This window comes from Hibiscus syriacus, unplaced genomic scaffold (assembly GCF_006381635.1).
Source record: "Hibiscus syriacus cultivar Baekdansim isolate YM2019G1 unplaced genomic scaffold, ASM638163v2 tig00110458_pilon, whole genome shotgun sequence".
NCBI lineage: Eukaryota > Viridiplantae > Streptophyta > Magnoliopsida > Malvales > Malvaceae > Hibiscus > Hibiscus syriacus.
In genome coordinates, this window is record NW_024062745.1 from 2,630,513 (window position 1) to 2,653,199 (window position 22,687).

The window sequence follows — 22,687 nt, forward strand, 5'->3', positions numbered from 1 at the left end:
GATAAGCAATTGCCGCGATTGGCCGCTACCCATTAAATAACGGCCGCTGCTCATTGTTATTGGTGTGATTCCACTTCACACCGCTATTTTCACATAACATTTTCCACGCGTAAAATTTTCAGAATTTCAGCTTTAAAAGGTTTTTGAAACCATATTTTAATATTTAAGATGAAGCCAAAATTTTAAAGCTTTTGGTACACTGAGAATTTTGAGTACTTCGATGGAGGCGAGGTCCTGTCTTGGTTGCCGGCGACTTCCATGGTTTTATCAGTTTCTAGGGTTGAAACGAACATGTGTTTTTTTTTTTTTTGCTCAGCAATATGTAATTTTTATTATAACTTAGAGATGAAAATCTCCCCGAGAGCCTCGTTAAAAACCCCCTAAACCTAGATGGGAAAGAGTACTCCACGGTTGGGATACAAATAACCGAACCAAAAAAAGGACACGAAAACAGATTCTCGTCATGCTTTCAAGAACATAAGGATCCTACGTCCAATTTATTCTAGAACCACACTAGTTGGTATTACATAGAACACATCGAATAAGATAATTTAAACACACTTAAATATGCATGGCCGAGCACAAGAAAGTAGGAAAATGATAGTCTTTAAATAGGTATTGGATCAACAAACAAAGCACGGATGTCATCTTTCACATATTCCGGATGTGTGTATCCATCTCCATGTTTGTAAAACAAATACGATGCTCGAGCCAAGTTCAAATGTCGTAAGAGTAGATCTCTTGGGATGCATGTTGATCTCATGCATTCTTCATTTACATCCTTCCATGCATCCTCCAGCAGTTTCTCAAATGCTTTAAGCGTGAGTTGCTCTGAAAGGTTGTGTTGCTTCATGTAGCATTCAACGCTGGAAGGTGCATGCTCTCTCAATTACTCGAACTTCAATTAGAATGAGCCACCAAAATAATTGCTAAATTCTGTACAAGACAAATTCAAATAAATCTTTTTATTAAATGACTACCTTATGTGATACTATGTCATCCATGAGACGACCAATAACGTTTAAAGCCTGCATAATTTTGGGATCGTTTCGCTGCCATTCGAATGTTTCTATCCCTGCAATTTTTCCCATTCCTATGAATGATATTGTTATTAAGGGATCAAAGGTAGACGTCTTCATTGCGACGCTCATATACTCCCCAAATATTGGCACATAACCATCATGGTACCATTTCACCTCAGCTTGATAGTTGGTCACCAGTCCAATGAGCTAATCATGCGACCAATGTTAAAATACGAACAGATATATGTTACAATTAAATACAAGAACCAGTTGATAGTTGATCTTACAGCATCTTTTGCATAAGGGACACCGTAAGGTCTTCCTTCCTTCCTAGCCTCCTCAGCTATTTCATCAAAAACAACTAGCACAGTCTTGCAAATAACTTTGGTGTAATCATGCAACTCATCAAGAGCACTAGTGTCCCATCTGAATATTAGAATGGATATGCATGAATATTGACTCTAGTATTATGGAGATGACTAAGCATAGCATGGTAAGAATTAGAATCATGTGTATCTCATTACATTTTTAACGCATCTATAAGACGTTGAAGCTCTTGAGGTGTCCCATAAGCATCAAATGTGTCATCTAAAATTGATAGAAGTAAGATCATCTTAGTAAGAATTATCCGCCACTTTGTGTAGCAAGGTTCAAAAAATAGGTAATTAATCCATGTGTAGATCTCCACATATCTCTCCCTTGCATAAGAAAGTTCAGAGGAAAACTTATTTTCCTCCCAAAACCTGCAACATAAAAGTCCCTTTAACATGCATGCAAAAAGTCATCAGGAATCAATCCTCAAAGTCATACAAAAAGATTTATATATATACCTTGTGATTTGGCTGACCTCCTGTTTATGAAGAATTTGTACTTGATTAAAGTCTAGCTTTGCAAACTTAAGAAGGGGCTCATCTCTGGACTCCTCTTCCTCATAGAAAGAGATATAGGTCCTTGCCGCTAGCCTTGGAGGGGATTTGTTCAATGGCTGATCAAGGGAGTTGGTTACTAGCTTGGCAACAAGCGGGGAAAATTTCTTTGCCGATGAGTTCAAGTTTGCAGTGGTGAATGCAAGGGCTTCCTCTAGTACACATTCCCCATGAACTCTCAGATGGCTAGCTTCGTACAGACTTAACATTCCCTTAGCATCATCGATCAGAATTTCTTTCAACTTACCATCAATGTCTTTGAATTTGTTGAAAACATATTATATTCGCAAATTGGATTGGTTAATAACATTCATAGTTATTTCAGTTTCACATGCGAATGTTGTTATCCTTACCGCAAGACATTTTGAAACCATATTGTCTGAAAACTCGAAAGACAATAGAAGTAGAGTTTAAGTCAAGGTCATTTCCTGCAACAAGAACACTTTGGAGGGAACTGAAAATGCTTTCCAATTGGTTTTGAATATCAGTCTCAAAGTGATATGAAACACCAAGGCGGAGCAGAGTATCTATGAGTTTAACATTCTCAATGGGATCAGCCGTAGAAGCCTTCAGCATGTCCTTCACTTTCTCCTTCAATGGATCTATTTCATTGGTGAAAGAATCAAAGACCTGAGACTGCTTGAAAATCATAAATAAAAGGTAAAGTACATGTGTTTGCAAAAATATGTAGAAGATTACCAAGTCGCCAGTTGGAGGAAATTGATCTCTCCATATGTTTTTGGAGAAAGATGCCATTGGACGGAGAACTTCGCCCTCCTCTACGGACTGCATATTTCCTAGGAATATAATTGATAAGTAGAAAATTCTTTATCTTTGTTTTTTCATCCTTCTTCCCAAAACCCGGGACATATTTATAGACATTTATATATATTTTAAAATGTTAACTACATCATTTATCATTCAACTTTAGACGACATATTGTTTATAACACTGAATTTTCAATTACTTTAATTATAACATTAAAATTTAATTTTCATTTCAATCAGTCTGTTTAATCATCTTTGAGTCGAATGTTCAATTTGCTTTGAGAGGAAACTTTCCAACTGTAGAGCCAGTGGATTCTGTTTAATATATTCATAATATTATGTTTTAAAGAAAGTATTTTGAGAGTAAAATATTGATGAGAGTATAAAGGAGCCAATGAATTGATGGGAAGAAAAAATTTACAAACAATTGTATTCAAAAGACCAAAATGGGTATATTAAGACTATAGACTGTTATACAGTTGAGGATAGTTGAAGTTGTTGGTGGATGTGTTGTTAAAGCTATTAAGAGCAGTTAAGAATTGTTAAGAAGCTGTTACGTTTGTTAAGGTAGTTTGTGTGAGTATATGAGCTATTGTAGAAAACTATATAAGCATAGCGTACTATTGTTGTAAAGTGAGTTCAAGAAATACATTTCTCTTTTGCATAGTCTTCTTTACATGGTATCAATCGCCATTCGTCCTGGAGGAGGAATTGTTGCTGCGTAATTGAATAGAGGCCTCTGCTTGAAGTTCTTGTTCCACTGGCTGAAGGTTCCCTCAAGAATTAGTGAAGATGTTCACCAATAAAAGAGTGAATGTAGTTCTTGATGAGTCAAACTTTCTACTATGGAAACAACAGATACTTCTTACTGTGAGGAGTCATCGTTTAGAGGGATTTCTCACTGGTGCGATGTAGTCTCCACCTGCAATGGTTCTTGATGATAATGGTGAGCTGACTGCTAACGAGGCATATGGAGATTTTGTTGCTCAGGACAGTGCTGTGGCTTCCTGGCTTTTATCCACCATCAGCAGTCACCTCTTGCCGCAATTCGTTGGTGCTGAAACGGCTAGTGCTGTGTGGAAAACAGTCTTGCAATTTTTTGCAAACCGATCCACAACGTCGGTTATGAATCTACACTATAAACTGCAGTCACTCAGAAAGGGAGATGACAGTATGAGGGTGTTCCTTACTAAGGTTAAGGAGGTATGCGATGCGTTGGCATCTTGCGGTAGCCCAGTTCCTGCTGTAGAGCACATTGCCAGCATTCTTAAAGGACTCCCAAGGGACTACCAACCGTTCATGGCTGTTATAACATCCAGTGGTGAGTCTCTTCCCTTAGATAGGATCTATACTATGCTAGTTGATGCTGAGACACAACTAGCTGGGTTTGCTGCCCAAGAAGAACATGCTGTGGCAAGTGCGCATGTTGCTCATGGATCAACAAGTAATGCTGTTGATGGTAATCGTAGTTCAGCATATCGATATCACTCTGGTGGACGTTCTACAGGGCGTGGTCGAGGGAGGCCACGCGTTCAATGCCAACTCTGTGGAAAAATTGGGCACCTTGTCAATAGGTGTTGGCACAAGTTTGATGAAAATTTCAATGGTCTTGATGATGAGGTTGGGCAGTCTCGTCCTAAGCAAGGATCAGCTGGTGCTAATTTTGTCACTATGGAGAGCGCCAACTGTGAATGCTGTCATGCTAAGAAGCATGGGATAGCTCTAGAGACTTCCTCGGCTCATGCTGAATTAGCAACTAGCTCGAATCAATGGGTGGTTGATTCAGGTGCTATACATCATGTTACACCTGAATCCAAGAATATTACTCACCAGACTGAACACTTTGGCCCAGGTAATCTTGTTGTGGGTAATGGCATGTCACTAGCAGTTAACATGGTTGGTAATGCTGTTTTACCCTCGTTATCTCGACAGTTATTTCTGAATGATCTTTTGTTTGTACCTGGTGTAACAAATAACCTACTTTCGGTTTTAAAGTGTGCTAGTGACAATAAGGTGTACTTTGAATTTCATGCGCATGGATGTTCTGTTCGAGATAGCTCCATAGGTGAAGTATTGCTTTCGGGGAAGGTCAAGAATGACCTGTATATGTTCTCCGTGTCTGGCTCGTCGACTGTTTGTGAAAAAGCCCAAGTTAATCTTGCTGGTGTTAATAATTCTAATCTGTATGCTCTTTGGTATAGGTGGTTAGGACATGTCTCTTATAATACTGTTATAAAAGCGTGTAGGGACGTTGATGTATCATTCTCTTCGAATATGAATGAAAAATGTGATGCTTGTTGCATTGGCAAGAGTCATAAGCTGCCATTTCCTGATTCCACTACTGTTTATTGTGCCCCATTCGAATTAGTGTTCACTGACCTTTGGGGACCGGCTCATGTTGCCTCCAAAGGATTTAAATATTTTTGACGTTTGTTGATGCCTATTCAAGGCACACATGGATTTATTTTATGCATAATAAGGCTCAAGTTGTAGTGGTGTTTCGGTTGTTTCAAAAACTAGTGTTGAATCAGTTTGGTGTGTCGATAAAAGCGGTTCAAAGCGATTGGGGTGGCGAGTACATGAGATTTTCTCGTGTTCTACTGCAAGATGTCATTAATCATAGGCTTTCGTGCCCTCACACCTCCGAGCAGAATGGAGTTGTGGAGAGGAAGCACATACATATCATTGAGCTGGCTCTAGTTCTGTTAGCTCAAGCATCCATGCCTACACAATACTGGTTTTATGCTGCCATGACTGCAGTTTACACCATTAATAGACTTCCGACCAAGGTGTTGAGTGACATGTCCCCATATGAGAAGTTATTTGGAAAAAAACATGATTATACTTCATTGAGGGTCTTCGGGTGTAAGTGCTTCCCACACCTCAAGTTGTTTCAGGCTCATAAACTTGAGTTCAGATCTCAAGCGTGCACCTTCATGGGTTATAGCTCACAACACAAAGGCTACTTATGCCTTGCCTTGAGTGGAAGGGTCTGTGTTTTGCGTCATGTTGTATTTGATGAGTCGGTTTTTCCATTTACAGGTCTGACCACCAAGGCTCCTACAAGTGACAGTGTAGTAGAGTCGGCTGACTTGGAGGTTGTAACTAACGTTCAGCAGTTACGAGCTATAATAGGTGCTGTGGGAACTACTGATGCAGTATATGGACCAGTGCAAAGTACTTCAGAGAGTCTACAGTGTGCTTCAGAAAATGTGCAAGATACTTTGAGTAATGAGATACTGAAGGTGATGGTGGACATGTTCCTACAGTAAACTCTAATGATGGTCAAACTGGTGAGAACATTAATGGTGCTGTCGTCCAAGAACCTGTGGTTTCGAACGTTAATGATAGAGATATGCAAGAACTCTTAATGCCAAACATACCTACTGTAAATGCTCACCCTATGATGACAAAAAGTAAGTGTGGTGTTTTTGAACTACGCTGTTCATGATGTCTTCAGATACAGTAGAGCCAAACAATATATGATGCGTTGAAGTCCCCTAACTGGAAAGCAGCAGTTTATGCTGAGCTCGATGCGTTGCAACGCAATGGGACGTGGACTGTTGTGAAGCTGCCATATGGAAGGTCGGTTGTTGGCTGCAAATGGTTCTTCAAACTTAAGACTAACCCAGATGGCTCTGTTCAAAGATACAAGGCTCGTTTGGTCGCTAAGGGGTACTAGCAAGTACCAGGGCAGGACTTCACCGAAACCTTCAGTCCAGTAGTCAAATTTTCCACAATCCATGTGGTTTTGTCCTTAGCTGTAACAAGACAATGGCAGCTGCGCCAGATTGACGTTAACAAAGTGTTCTAAATGGTGAATTACATGAGGACGTGTATATGCAGCAACCATCAGGCTTTGAGCAGTATGCTGAAGATGGCAGCCATCTTGTGTGTAAGTTGAACAAGGCCCTGTATGGACTTCGACAGGTGCCTAGGAACTGGCAAGCTCGGTTAAAGCAGTGTTTGTTTCAGCTGGGGTTCGCTGAATATAGGGCTGATACGTCATTGTTCATACGTAATAACAATGGTGTGTATACTTACATGCTAGTCTATGTCGACGATATTATAGTCACTGGGAGTTCGAACATAGAAATTGATGATGTGGTTCGACAGCTGGATCTTGCGTTTTCATTAAAAGACCTGGGAGAGCTCGGTTATTTTCTTGGGACAGAAATTGAAAGGTGTGGAGGATCATTGGTATTAAGCCAACGAAAATTTGTTCTTGAACTGCCGACTAGAAAAGGCATGGACAAAGCTGGTCCAGTAGTAACACCTATAGTGTTAAGCAAGTTACAATCAGAGGCTGGTGACTTACTAATTGATGCAAAGGAGTATCGCAGTGTTGCTGGGGCACTACTATATGCGTGTCATACTCGTCCTGACATCACCTATAGTGTGAACCAAGTAGCTCAATACATGTATGCACCCAGAGCCACCTGATTGCTGTTAAAAGGATACTTAGGTATCTTGCAGGCACGCTTGAGTATGGGTTAGTGATAGCCCCGTATGGAGTGAATATGAAGATAATAGCCTTTGCAGACGCAGATTGGGGTGGAAACCTTGATGATAGGAAGTCCATATATGGGCATTGTGTGTTTATAGGGGATAACCTTGTATCCTGGACTTCCAAGAAGCAAAATACAATGCCAAGATCCACCATGGAAGCAGAGTATCGCAGTGTAGCTGATGCAGCAGCTGAAGTGGCTTGGGTCAGTGCTCTTTTGACAGATATGGGTGTTGTGAATCAAGGAATACCATTCATCTGGTGTGATAATAGTGGTGCTGTGGCCATGAGCAGCAATCCAGTGTATCATGCAAAGGCTAAACATGTGGAACTCGACGTACATTTTGTGCGGGAGAAGGTGGCTGCTAAACAAGTTATGGTTAACTATGTCCCAGCGAGCCATCAAGTTGCGGATGGACTTACTAAGCCACTGTCCAGACCGTTGTTTGAGCAGTTTAGATCAAAAGTTCAAGTGTTTCCATTTGGCAGAGGAGAAGGAAAAGAGAGCAGGGAGAATATTAAGACTATAGACTGTTATACAGTTGAGGATAGTTGAAGTTGTTGGTGGATGTGCTGTTAAAGCTATTAAGAGCAGTTAAGAATTGTTAAGAAGTTGTTACGTTAGTTAAGGTAGTTTGTGTGAGTATATGAGCTGTTGTAGAAAACTATATAAGCATAGCTTACTATTGTTGTAAAGTGAGTTCAAGAAATACATTTCTCTTTTGCATAGTCTTCTTTACAGAGTAAAATGCAAAGTGAACTCAAAATACTTTCTTTAAAATATAATATTATGAATATTATAATATCCAATTTTCTAAGTAACTCAAAATTTTAAAATTTCAACTTGAATAGAACTCGAAAACCAAATTGACAATTCTAATTCACTTGAATAACGCAAAAAACTCAAAAATGAACAAAATTAATTTTTCAAGTCGAATTAAATTTTGCTCACCCCTATTTAATTCTTCGTTTTCAATAGCAAAATATTTAATGCAAGAATAATTAACCCAAAAGTTTAATGCCAAACTATCTTTTGTGTGGTTTTGGAAACAGCTTCCAAACTTTTACATAACATTGTACATTATAATATTTTCCCTTATTTATTTATTTATTTCTCCGTATCTTCCTTCATTGCCATTTTTTAAAGAGTTTTTAATCCAAACCCAATACATGAAACTTAAACGTATCTATAGTTTTTTTATATCTTTTTTTCCTAATAATGGAATGTGTTTGTCTTGTTCCCAATACACTGAAAACTTGTACAATGTAATCTTTTCCCTAATAGTAATTTTTTTAAAGAGTTTCCAATCCAAACCCAATACATGAAACTTAAAAGTCTCTATAGTTTTTTTTATATATTTTTTCTTATTAATGGAGTGTGTTTGTCTCGTTCCCAATACAGTGAAAACTTGTACAATGTAATCTTTTCCCTAACACTGAATTTTTTTTAAAGAGTTTTCAATCGAAACCCAGTACATGAAACTTAAAAGTGTCTATAGTTTTTTTTTTATATTTTTTTTCCTAATAATGGAGTGTGTTTGTCTTGTTCCCAATACAGTGAAAACTTGTACAATGTAATCTTTTCCCTAATAGTGAATTTTTTTAAAGAGTTTTCAATCCAAACCCAATACATGAAACTTAAACGTGTCTATAGTTTTTTTATATCTTTTTTCCTAATAATGGAGTGTGTTTGTCTCGTTCCCAATACAATGAAAACTTGTACAATGTAAACTTTTCCCTAACAGTGAATTTTTTAAAGAGTTTTCAATCCAAACCCAATACATGAAACTTAAATGTGTCTATAGTTTTTTTTTTATCTTTTTTCCTAATAATGGAGTGTGTTTGTCTCCTTCCCAATACAATGAAAACTTGTATAATGTAATCTTTTCCCTAACAGTGGATTTTTTAAAGAGTTTTCAATCAAAACCCAATACATAAACTTAAAAGTGTCTATAGTTTTTTATATCTTTTTTTCCTAATAATGGAGTGTGTTTGTCTTCTTCCCAATACAGTGAAAACTTGTACAATGTAATCTTTTCCCTAACAGTGAATTTTTTTAAAGAGTTTTCAATCCAAACCCAATACATGAATCTTAAATGAGTCTATAGTATTTTTATATCTTTTTCCCCCCTAATAATGGAGTGTGTTTGTCTTGTTACCAATAAAGGAAAACTTGTACAATGTAATCTTTTCCCTAACAGTGAATTGTTTTAAGAATTTTCAATCCAAACCCAATACATGAAACTTAAATGTGTTTATAGATTTTTTATATATGTTTTTTTCCTAATAATGGAGTGTGTTTGTCTCGTTTCCAATACAGTGAAAACTTGTACAATGTAATCTTTTCCCTAACAGTGAATTGTTTTAAGAATTTTCAATCCAAACCCAATACATGAAACTTAAATTTGTTTATAGATTTTTTATATATGTTTTTTCCTAATAATGGAGTGTGTTTGTCTCATTTCCAATACAGTGAAAAAATGTACAATGTAATCTTTTCCCTAACAGTGATTTTTTTAAAGAGTTTTCAATCCAAACCCAATACATGAAACTTAAATGTGTCTGCTGTTTTTTTATATCTTTTTTCCTAATAATGTTGTGTGTTTGTCTCGTTCCAAATACAGTGAATGTCATACCCCAATTTAGGAGCCAAGTTTTAGAAATTATAAAGTATTGAATTAAAATGGTATTTTGAAAGAAATTAAGGATTAAAGTGTAAAATCGCAAAGTTAGCAGACCATTTTACGAAGTATAGGAAATTCAGGGGCCAAGTCCTGAATTTACCCATTTTCTTATATATTGAAAAATAAAATCCCCTCCCCCATCAACCCCTTTTTTAACTCCGATTTCTCCACCATCCAGCCACCGTTCGTCGATCCGAAACCATCAATAGACTCACCATTGAACGGTGAACAAAACCCAACATGTATTCCATCGTGAATCGACGTCATTCGCCGTAAAAATCAACATGAAGTTTCATCGGTTTTAACTCGATCGTCATTAGTTTTCCGTCGATTCAAGTTGATCTGGCCACCCGTTTTCGACACCTCCCACACGATCGTGTTTCTTGCATCATTCCGAGTCCACCGATGTCCTTTTTATCTATGTCGTCGTTGGCGTGTGAGGGGGTAAGGAAGTTAAAATTTTTGATGTTTTAAAATCGAGCTCTCCGTCGTTCAAAATTGTGAACCGAGCTTGGTAAGTATCTCAAAATCCCTTAAAATAATTTTAGAAAAATTTGTGGAATTTTCCAGGCATCGTACGGCACCACACGCGCCCCTATACGCCGTCCCCTTAGAGTGGGCCTCGTCTGGCAGCCCGGAGATTGGGTTGACCAATTGGACAGGTTTGGATCAAGCCGAGCCGAGCCATCGATCCTTTGATTGTTGACCGCCGTTGACCGTTAACTTTGACTAAAAAAGTCAATTTTTTTGAAAGGTCATATTTTATGTTTTTCGACGTCCTGAGTTCGATTCCGAAGTCCGTTTCACCAAATTCGAACCCGATAAGCTATTTTTCACTGATTAATCCCAAGAATCGATCCGTTTTTCGTAATTAAGCTTCGTTTTTTATGAAATTTATGTTGTTATGTAGTTGAGGAATTATTGGAAGTTGAATTAAAGATCGAGGGTGTTCGAATGGAATTTAATTGATCGATCAGTATGGCACAAAAATCAAGGTAATACATTACTATCTTTTCATGATTTATGGAACATGTTGGTATTGGTAAATGCATGAATAAGAAAATGTTTGATCTCATCTGTATAGTTAGGTAATTCGTACAATCAAAACGAATGCGGTAAAAAGTCGATAACTGAATAAAATTCTGATGGCTTGTACAAGATACTAAAAGTTTGATAAGGAATAATTTCAAGTTCAAAGATTATTCGGGAAAGCAATTAACCCTAGGATCTCCAAATTCTATTATTCTTGTTATGATTTTTAATATTGAAATTATTCAGTTATGAAACTTCGAAAATGCCCTTGAGAGGTATAAATAGTTCGAGTTGACTCTAAGTGAGTAAATACCTGAAGAATAATTTATCGAGTGTGCTCTTTTATCAGAATTGTTTGAAATGACTAGAATAGATGATAAGTTTGAATTAAATAATATGATCGGACGGAAGGAAGAATTGAAATACCTTGGATCTGTAAAATGACCAAAATACCTCTGGAATGGAAATGAATCAAGAATATCACCAAGACTAGGAATGAGTAGATATCATCAACCTCTGAAAGGACTGAATTAACATTGAGCACCAAAATGACCAAAATACCCTTATAGCATAGAATAAGTAAATGTCTTGGATTAATTAAGAAATTCAAATAAACATGGATGTTGTACTATTCTTAAAAGTTATGGAACAATGATTAAGCCGGTAACCAATACTAGTACTATATCAGTACCTGAATGGCATAGATACCACTTGAATCCTTGTTCGTCTCCTCAAGTTTGGATCGATGATAATTCTAGAAGTACTTAGCTCAACTCAACTCTAGAGCACATTTTGTACTAAGAAATGGATATTCGTTAGACAAATCAACCACGAATACAAAATTGAACTGAACGGAAGTACAATATGTATCTGAAATTCAGAAACTCTGAATTACTCTGGAAAACTCTGGAGTAACCGGGATAGACTTGACTACTAAATAAACTAAGTAACCTCAATGACTGAGTATTAAGTAAGTGATTGGGATAAGTTTGGAAACTTGGATGAACTTACATGATGTATCATTCCTATGGGTTATGAACCACAAATCAAGTACGACGACATTTCCTGATATAGTTGAAACATGGAAATGAAATAAAGACCATTAGAATATTTGTTCGTCTCCTTAAGATCCATTCATTGATGACCCAGAAGATGATTTATGGACAAGAATTGTTGGTATTAAAGAGTGAATACCTGGAAGGGCAACGAATTAACCGGTCAACATGCATTAGTTCTGGGAGTTATTCAGCTTGTGTTATTTCAATAATCAGATACATTGACACAGACTGTAAATGTCCCGAACCTTCATTTCCTCCTTATCAGCTCAAATCACATTCTGAATAACTGATGATTTTGTCATTTAATGAACTCTTCCAATAGTGATTATAACTTCCCGCATTCTATCGGTATACTTGTCGAAACGATTTTTTTCTTAAAGGTGAAAAAAATGAGATTTTAAAAACCACATTAATTTTTATTTACCTCTTTCAATTGATTTTTAATTTAAAAACAAATGCAATTTAAAAAACCTCTCGTTTCGAAAATTTTTGGATTTCGTTTACAATAGAAAAATATGGTTCGAAGAGTCGCCACCAATATTTGATTAAGGTGTGATTGGGCACCCAAAAACATTTTTGTTATTTTAAATAAAATTTAATTTTAATTAAAACAACAAGTTAAAGTCTGCGTTACCAAAATCGAGTTTGGAAGTCGGTTACGAGTGAGGAAGGATTAGCACCCCACAGTACCCTAAATCGACACCTAGTCGATTAATTAACGTATTTGCAATGAACTTTACAAATTTGAACTTAATTTGATTTTTGATCCCATAAAACAAATATGTGGATTTAATAATATTCAAAAGCACTGAAATAAATTAAATTAAAATTACCAAGTCATTTTAGAAAGATAAAAAATGTTAGATTATTTACAAATATCGAGACCAGATCTTAAAAGCTATAACAACCTTTTCTCGATAAATTTAAATAGCCGAACATTTCTTTTTCTTCCATTCCCAAATTTTAAAGTGATGGATCAATTTTTAGGTTTCACTAATGGGATACACTTTTATTTTATAATCATTAAAAACGGACCTCAAATGCATTATGACAACCCACTTAAAACAATTTTAAATTAAAAGTGTATTACCCCTAATCCAATTATGTAATATGTCGAGTTATGCATATGAGGATATCATACAAATTGTGCAAAAATGGATGTCATACCAAAATTAACTAAAAAATATTAAAAATAGCAAACAACGTGACATACAAAAAATTATATACATATATTTTAATTAACAATCATAAATTATGCATATTAACATATAATGTAAAAATGTGACTTAAATATAAAAATAAAAACATGACATGCTAAACTACAAATTTTTTAGAAAATATATATACATCCATATTAAAGCAATGACTAAATTTAAACATATAAAATTAAACATGCTGACTAAAAATTAAAACAGAAACTTAAATAAAAACGAACATAAACATAAGGAATTTAAACCTAAATAACTCAAAATAGTAACTAAAACAAAAAGTGGAAAATAACTAAATCGAGACAAATAAAAAAAATTCAAAAATTAAGCCCTGCATGTGACTAAATTATAAAAAACCGTTAAACTTAGGAGGATCTAAAGATAGTTTACACCTAAAGTTACAATGACTAGACCCTAATTTACCCAAAACATTTAATATATAAACTAACTTAAAAAAACCTAAGTTATTTGTTAAAACTAAAGAACATAGCCACTTCCAGTACCCTTCTCCACTCTCCATTTCTTCCACGCAAGGCGTTGCCTTACCCAAGCTGCCATTATCGACGTTTTAGTCCCGATTGAAAACACAAAGGATCTCAATACCACTATTTCAGCTATGGAAACCTTAAACCGCGATGTATAACTCACCAACAACTCAAAAGAAAACTATTAAATCATAAGAACACAATCCCTCAAATCCCAGACAAATAGAAACAAAAAGGATTCGCATGTTACCTCCAATCAACGAGGCTCTATTTCTTCCAGTGAGGAAAGTTAAGGGCTCTTTTAAAGGTGGGGTAAATCGTTTTGATTCGTTCTTTATTTTTGAATCAAAAATCCTCTTTTTTTTGTTTCCTTAGCTGTTCGAATCGTTGGGTGCAAGGTTTGGCAAAAATGGCTTCTTTCTCTTTTTTGTTTCGAATGGCTATGGGTTGTTGATGAATTTTTTGGTCTGCTGATTCGAATAAAGGCTGATTTTTTTACTGATGATGGTTGCTGTAAAGGATGAGGTTTTGGTGATAGAGGAAGCCCAAACAAACCCCTTTAACTCTAAAGTTTCAACCTCATTACTGCTAACGAAAAACATTAAATAACTAAGGTTATGTCTTTAAAATCCTTACCCTCACTTCTCATTTCATTATTATTTATAAACAATATATCAATAGAGAAAAAGAAATTAATACTGGAAATAACAATGAAATGGGAGTCGAAAAAAATGAGAAAAAAAACCTCTTGTATTGCTTCTACTGTTTTTTTTTTCCGAAAATGAAGGCTGAATCCCTTTATTACACTGTTTGATCATATTGCTCTGTTGAGTAAAAAACAACAATTGAAGAACAAACTCTTTCGTGCTTTTCTTACTTTTTCAAAAAACTGGCTTCTGTTTCCTCTCTTTGTTTTTCTCGTGTGAAATCTTTTCTGGTTCTTTTTTTTCCTCGCTGATAATCTCTCCCATGTGCTAATGATCAGTTTTTTTCATCAAAAAATGGCCTCTCCCTAAAACTAACCCTTTTCCATTTTTTTCCTTCCCCAGTCATGCTCAACTCCACTACCAAAATGGCTCCTAACTTGTTAACTGCCTTTTCACCCTTGTTAACTCCTTCTAACCATTTTTGTTTTCTAGGCTTCACGTTGACTGGTCTGCTCTGCTGAGGACTTGAATCGGGCCTTCAACTGGTTTGCGGTGGGGTAAGTGCCATTACTTCGGGTCTGTTCCGACATAACACCAGACAAATCGAATATCTACAGCTGCCCCTCTTTGCTTATTATTGCATAACGAGAATGGAGGAAAGATCAAAAGATAATCGAGTTTGTCCAATCTTGAGAACTTCAAAAGATTAAAGCACTCCACTGTTACTTCGAGATAAATGAAACTTGAAAAATCTTCAAATGACGGGTTTGATCCCTCTTGTTCAGGGATTAAGGAACTCGAACAATCTTCTAAAAACGGGTTCGCTCCCTATTACTTCAGGGAGTTGAACTCGAATAATCTTATGCTTATGGGTTCGCTCCCTCTTGCTTCAGGGAGTAGAACTCGAAAAATCTTCTGCCTACGGGTTCACTCCCTCTTGCATCAGGGTGTAGAACTCGAACAATCTTCTGCCTACAGTTCTCCCTCTTCTTCAAGGAGTAAAACTCGAACAACATTCTGGTGTGATTCTGCTACACTATTCTCCCATAAAGGCTCAACTTCGAAGGTTAAACCTGAAAATCAAGCATTGCCACTCATTAATGTATGCTTGAAGATTTGAAAAACATTGTACTCGAAAAATTTAAAATTTAAGAGAATATTTGAGAATCCATTTCTCTTGAGGGAGCTTGTTTCGCAACAACTAGAAATGAGAATCTTCTTGGACTCGGCTACCATCTGAACCTCTCTCTTCCTGGGACCTTGAATTGGTTAATGACTCCTCGTGTGCATTTCCTTTTAATCAATTGATCCGTTTCTTTGTACTCGAGAACCTTTGCTTTCCTCCCACATCTGATGATCTGATGGCTTGCTCCAACACTCTTCCGAGAAGGCTTAAAATGGCCTGGAGGACTTATCATCTCGCTCAGAAGACTTACAAATGACCCGAAGGATTTCATCATAATGCTCGAAAGACTTACTGATGAATTTGCTTCACTACTCTTCGGTGAAGGCTTACAAATTCCCCGAATGATTTAATCATCATGCTCGAAAGACTTACTGATAGGTTTGCTTCACTACTTTTCCGTGAAGGCTTACAAATTACCCTAAGGATTTAATCATCATGCTCGAAAGACTTACTGATGGCCCGAAGGACTTCATCATCATGCTCAAAAGACTTATTGATGGCCCGAAGGACTTACTAAGTGCGGAATTTTGGAAAAACTCCTCCTTAGTTTTCAAAGGTTTTATTTTCTTAAAACATCACTTTCTTATTTTTCAAACTCATGTGAAAACATCCTACCCGAAGGTCTTATGGATGACCCGAAGGACTTATCATCTTGCTTTAAAGGCTTACAGATGACTCGAAGGATTTCATCATCATGCTCGAAAGACTTACTGATGGCCCGAGGGACTTAAATTGTTTACTGGGTAAGAAACCTTACTTATTTTTCAAAAATCTCAAATTTCATATTTTAATGAGAAATCCTTCTCATTTCACTTCATAAAATGACTTAATGGTCGGTCCACGTGTCATGCTTCAAAGCGATGCTTTCTTTATGGATTGACCCTTGCGTTCCTCAGGTTCTGCCTCTCTAAACATGATTCCCTGTATTTGATGTTTAACCTTTACCTTTCAATTGTCAGGATTTTAACATCCTGCATCTTCTCTTTTCACTGGAAGATCTGTCAAAACCATGTGTTTATGCATGAAACACAAATACAATTAAATGTATTAGTGTAATGCATTTTCTTTTATGCAAATGATGTTCTCATTAATGCATAAATGTCGATTTCATCTTCATTTGACTTCAAAGTGGCGAACTTAGTCTTCTTCTACTTGATCATTCCTCTCCGGGGTTTGCTTTAAATATCCGTATAACAACTCATAATTTTAAACCTGCATTTTTGAAGAGCCTTATGATCTTATTCTATCTTCTTGTTGTCTTCATTTTTTATCTTCATTTCGGAGAAATTATCTTCTCTTTCAACTTCTTGTTATGGTCAGAAATACAAGTGTGTTGCCCAATTTCCTTTATTGGCTCAATTACTCTTTCTGAGTTGTTCTTTCAGGACTCTGCCATTAATTGATGCTCGGTTGGTTTGCTTTACAAGGTAAGCTCTGCTCAAATTTACGGTCTGCCCCTGACACTTCAAGTTGTGAGACTCATTCTCAATATCTTCTTGGTCTGAATCTTGTCATCCCAACAAAATATGGGTTTCTGGTCATGCCCCAAAGTGGGTACTCATGGATTTCTTTGTGCCCAACATATCCTAACTTGAATGTTCTCATTCTGGTGTCACTACACAGTAATGTTGTCAAGTAGTTTGAGGGCATCTCTTCACATTGTCTAAACACTTAAGAAGTGACCAATTTTTCTAACAAAATGTCTTGCATTTTATACAAGTTGTATTATGTGCACCTTCTGAATAATGATCATCTTCTTCTTAATGGGTTATTGACAACGTCACAAGGAAATGTCACAAGTTTTATTCTTCAGTCCTTCTAATCTCCCAGACTACTTGCTTTCAATACTGTGAAATGCTACATTATTCTGGCATCATTTATTTTTTCTACAACAGAGGCAAAATAAGCCTTACTAACTTCAAGGACTTTTCACATTTGAGACTGTCCTGTTTGAAAATGTTTTTCCCTTTTCTCTTATTTTAGGGATAAAAAAATGAAAGAATTTTATAAAAAATTACCCCTCAGTTCAGGCTCATAATTGAATCAAATCATAAACATGAGTTCACAGAATATCAAAATAATCAATAGCTTCTTTAATGTTTTCAAAGTTATAGCTCTTTGACAAGTGTCAAAATTGATGGGTTGGCTTCAGGTTGGCTTCCTATTTTTTTAAGGTTTTGACCACCAAAATTTCATTTCCCTATCGATCGTCGTGAATATTTTAACATGCACCTCTTTCTCGGCTTGGTATTTTAATCGGATACGGCCAAAATGACGCAACTTGCATAATCAATTACTAGACTTTCTAGAACACTTCTATTTCAATTCTCTGAAATCTTCCATTTGTTCAAGCTTCGTAGACTCCTCTAACAAAGGTAGTGCAGAAATATCGGTCTAAAAATGAAATTCCTGAGTGCTCGTGTGAAATTGACTATAACAGGTGTTCCTTAACTCCCTTAGTCCATTTTTACCGAAACTCCTTATTCATAAAATTGATTTAATTTGTCATTGTCTGGCTAGCTAAAATCAGCTTTATTGTAATTTTCCTTTATTGGGCTAGCTGAAGGGCTCATCTCATCACAAAGTCTTTAACTTGACAATCACAGTGGAGCATACATCGAATTGCCAAGTACCCGAACAAGGTCATGGTTTGAATATAATCTATTCATGAAGCCAGGGCTTTCGAGTTTCCTCTACAACCAATTGCCTTAGCGGAATAGCTCAGCTTTATTGTATATATAATATCATCACCTTTATTAGGCTAGCTGAATTCTGTCCATAAAGCTGGGGCGTTTAACTAATTGCTCTAGAGGGACAACTCAAGCTTTATTGTATACATATAATATTATAATCCGGGTATACAGATTCAATTTCTTAAGCTTGTCAAGAAGAACCTGTCATAGTCTAGGTGTTGTTGAAAGTCAGAAAATCTCATCGTTAGAGTTCAATTCCCAAGCAACTAACCTAAACTAGATTCACCTACTCGACTATTACATCCGTAAAGATCATAATCATCATTGAACGTCATCAACAAAAGTGTGGTCTATTAAGTTTCATGACATTATACACAAAAGATGCCCCACGTTGTCCGCTCCTATACATACCTGAATACCAAGCCTCTTGTTCATTCCCTTATAAGAGGAGAAGGTTATATCCTGCAAGAAAGTGTATGGTGCTCGATTGTAAATCCTGGGGGTAAGGTCCAGGGTCATTATTTTACCAGTTTTCAATCATGTCACTTTGTCAAAGAACAATAATTCTGACCATTTACAGAGTTTTTTAATTCAGTTGATATTCAAATAATTTTAAATTACAAATTTGATTCAATGCTCACCATCTTTAAAGTAGCATAAATTCATTTAAATATCATTACAAAAAAACTAAGAAATGATGAAAAACAAGTTCAAACATGATGTTGCAAATGGAATAAAGCTTCATGATAGAATGAAATGATCTCTTTCTACGTAGGATGCCCCATTACCCATCTAATGTCGTGGCACTTAACTCAAACGGATGTTACATATTGCTCTTTGATGCCCCACTCAAGCTCGTCATCCACTGTTCCACCAATTCCTCTTTTAACATCCCATTTTCCACAAGCATCTCTATCTTCTTTAACAGCGGCCTACAGTTTCCCGTAGAATGTCCCAATACCCCCAAGTGGAAATCACATACACTATCTTGATCATAGTTATGAGCAGAATGGTCTGATTGCACTTTCACTGGCCTCGGTGTGAGGTATTGACCTTAAATTAAATGGGGATACATATATGAGATAGGAGTTTGGAACACTTTCAAAGTGTTTTTTGATCTTGGGACTTTCTTTGGACGTCTCGAGTAACCCGCTGCTTCTTTTCTTTTACGGATGTGAGAGCTCTGGACGTAACATTCATTCACCTCATCAGCTTGTTCCTCTTGATCGGTTGGAATTTTGGAAGTGACTTTCAAGTTTCCTTTGGTGATTACATCCTCAATTATCTCCCCAACTGTCATAAGATCCTTGAAGTTATTCATCGACTTTCCCAGTATTAACTCAAAGAAACGAGCTGGAAGAGAATCGTGAAACATATATGATATTTCTTCTTCTAACAAAGGAGGCTAAACTTGTACTGCCACTCCTCTCCATCTTTGGGCATATTCTTTAAAGCTCTCAGTAGCTTTCATTTTTTTTGAAGGTCATGATGTTTCGGGGCTAAGCCTTTAACATATTGATATTACCCCATAAAAGCATCAGCTAGGTTGACCCATGTCTTGATATGTTCTTTGTTTAAACAGTTATACCACACTACAGCTAGCCCAAAAGACTATCATGGAAGTAATGAATCAATAGATTGTCACTATTTAGGTACCCTTCCATCTTTCTACCAAACATCTTCAGATGAATTATGGGACAACTAGTGCCATCATATTTCTCAAAATTAGGCACCCTAACTTCATGTGGGATGACCAAATCAAGGACCAAACTGAGTTCTCTAGCTTCTAACTCCTTGTGAGAGGCATTAACAACCTTCATATCTTTAATGGCTTCATTCAGCCACCTGAATTTGTCTTCAAATTGCTCATAATTGACGAGGCTATTCTCTTGGTTTGAGTTAGATGCTCCAGGGTAGGTTATGATTCTCGACGTAATAGTCTGATGAGACTGGTATCCTTTATCAACAATTTCCTCTCTATCAGCAACCTTAGTTGCCAACACTTAGGTCATTTGATTTGATACCACTTGCAGAGAACCCGATGCTTGATTCTTCATATCTTGTTGTGACCTGACTAGCTGATCTTGTAATTTCTCATTAGATTGCTCCATTGCTTTTATTTGTTTGTTCATGACGATGAGGAATAGTATGAATGAATGATCTTGTTACTACTGTCAGATAACCTTCCATAAGTTATTTTTGTATTTTTATAATTATTGCATGTAAAATACTTAAATAAATACATGCAATGCAAATGAAAATGCCAAATGCAAATACAAAAGGTGTCATTCCAGAGTGATCATCTTAAAACAACTTTCATTGAACACAAAAGTCTCGATACATCAAACAAACTTTGCATATAACAAATAGCTTCACTCCTAGCTTTTCTATCTCCTTCAAAATCCACTTTAACTTCCTCATGCTTGGGGGTTGAGTTGTCAATCTGCTTTAATTCTCTTGCAAAGCCAACTAAATCAACCCATTTCTGAGCCACATTGCTTGCTTGGGTCATAGCTTCTTTCATGACGTTGTCTCTTTTCTCTATCTTGAGTACCGATTCTCGGAGTTGTAAACATTGCTGTTGAATCTTCCTTGCAAGAAAATCATTGTGGTTATGCAGCTCTTGCATAAGATCACTACAATCATCCACAATCTTCATCAACTTCTTGTTCTTGGTTCTAACGGCTTCTAGCTCAGCGTCATTCTCCCGCTTGTGGCGTTGATATGAAATTTCCATATTGGCAATGAACCTATTTAACATCTGATTTTTGACCTGATATCTTCCCAAATTATCAACAACTATATTGCGTCTTTTTTCTGTAATTTGTAAATCATGAGAAAACTTCTCGGCTCGACCTTCTTGCACCTTACAATTCCTTCTCCACTGTTCAACGTCATTCTTCAGTTTAGCGACTCCTGTTATCCACTCATCTGGGATATTTCCCATACCAGCAAATTTAAAAGCTTGACTTCCTTTGAAAATCATCTCGTATGTCTTTCATCTCTCTGCTCAATTTATCATTTTCACTTCTTAAATGACGAATCTGAGCTCCGTACTTTGGCAACAATCTTCTTCTTGAATGTCCTCACTAATACCCTTACATTTGGTCACTTTTGGTTCAAACCCAACAGGATAATCTGTTACCAAACGAGGTTGTCCTTTCAATTCAAACTCCAATACTCCATGATCTAGTAGAAGTTGGACTCGACGTTTGAAGGTAGAACAATTCTCAATATAATGTCCTTGAATCCCAGCATGATATTCACAACGAACGTTGACGTCATACCAACTTGGATATGGAGGCTGCAAAGGTTTCACATAATGAGGGACCACTTCTCGGGCTTCTAACAGTTCATCATACAATTCCTTATATGATATTGGGATGGAATCACAACGAGAGCCACCTCTCAACTTGGTTTGAATTGGAGTTTCCAGTTTTATTTCCCCTGATGTTGGGAGTAGACTATCAAACACCAACGAGTTCTGACTGCATGACTTCTTTTCATCCTTTGAACTTCTATAGTTGCCACTATTTCCTTGGCATTTCCAAACAACTTGTTGATACGAACAATAATTGTGTGATTTCTCATACTGACTAGAATCAACAGGTTCTAAAGTAGTCCTTTACGTATCTGACACCTCGAGATTGTTTTCATTGAGTTCTTTCTTTTCTTTTGTAGAAGTCTCTCTTCCTTTGGAAAAAATATCTATTCTATCCATCATCTTGGATATTTGCTCTTTTATCTCTCTTATCTCATTGTGCTCTTCGTTAGACATATGATCTTTATGTGTGCAACTCTCCACTATTTTCGAAGCTTTCTCAGGATGCCATTTCTTGACTGTGTTATAGTCTGTTTGATCACGAAACCCCTTGTCCGTCACGAAAACCTTTTACTATGATGACCACTCACAAATCAACACCTTTTGAATATGTCATGATCATGCAATGCGAACAAAGAGAAAAACCAACATAGAAACAAGTTAGTACAAATGAGATAACAAAATGACAAAAAGCAACAATAACAAATAAATAAATTAATGCTAATAAGAATGCAAATGCAAATGCAAATGCACAAGGTGTTAATTCCAAAATTGACCACCATAGAACAACCTTCATTTAGACAACAAGAATTCAGTACACCGTGTAGCCAAAATATATAAATGTGATTCTTCATTCCTTCATTTCCTTGAGTCATACTCTTCATGGAATCTAACATTGCACCCAAATTTGTCGGCGTACTTTATCACCTTTAATGACGCCAGATGTCTTTAAATTGAATCTTGAGGTCTCCATTTTTACTTTCAATACGAAGTGATCTTCATGTCTTTGTGAAGGGTCTTCTTGTCCCTGGTATAACTGTATCTATCTTCTTAGGGAATATCTTGGCCTTCACTCATTTAAAGGAAGTCTTCAATCAGCTTCAGATTTCTTCATTCATCGGATGTCCTTCTTCATGGATCATTTGAACAT

General features: G+C 36.4%; 1 pseudogene; it reads right to left on the reverse strand.

Annotated features, from left to right (window-relative positions):
- Positions 1-593: 593 nt before the first annotated feature.
- LOC120126488 lies at positions 594-15,352 on the reverse strand (annotated as a pseudogene).
- Between the last annotated feature and the right edge of the window lie 7,335 nt (positions 15,353-22,687).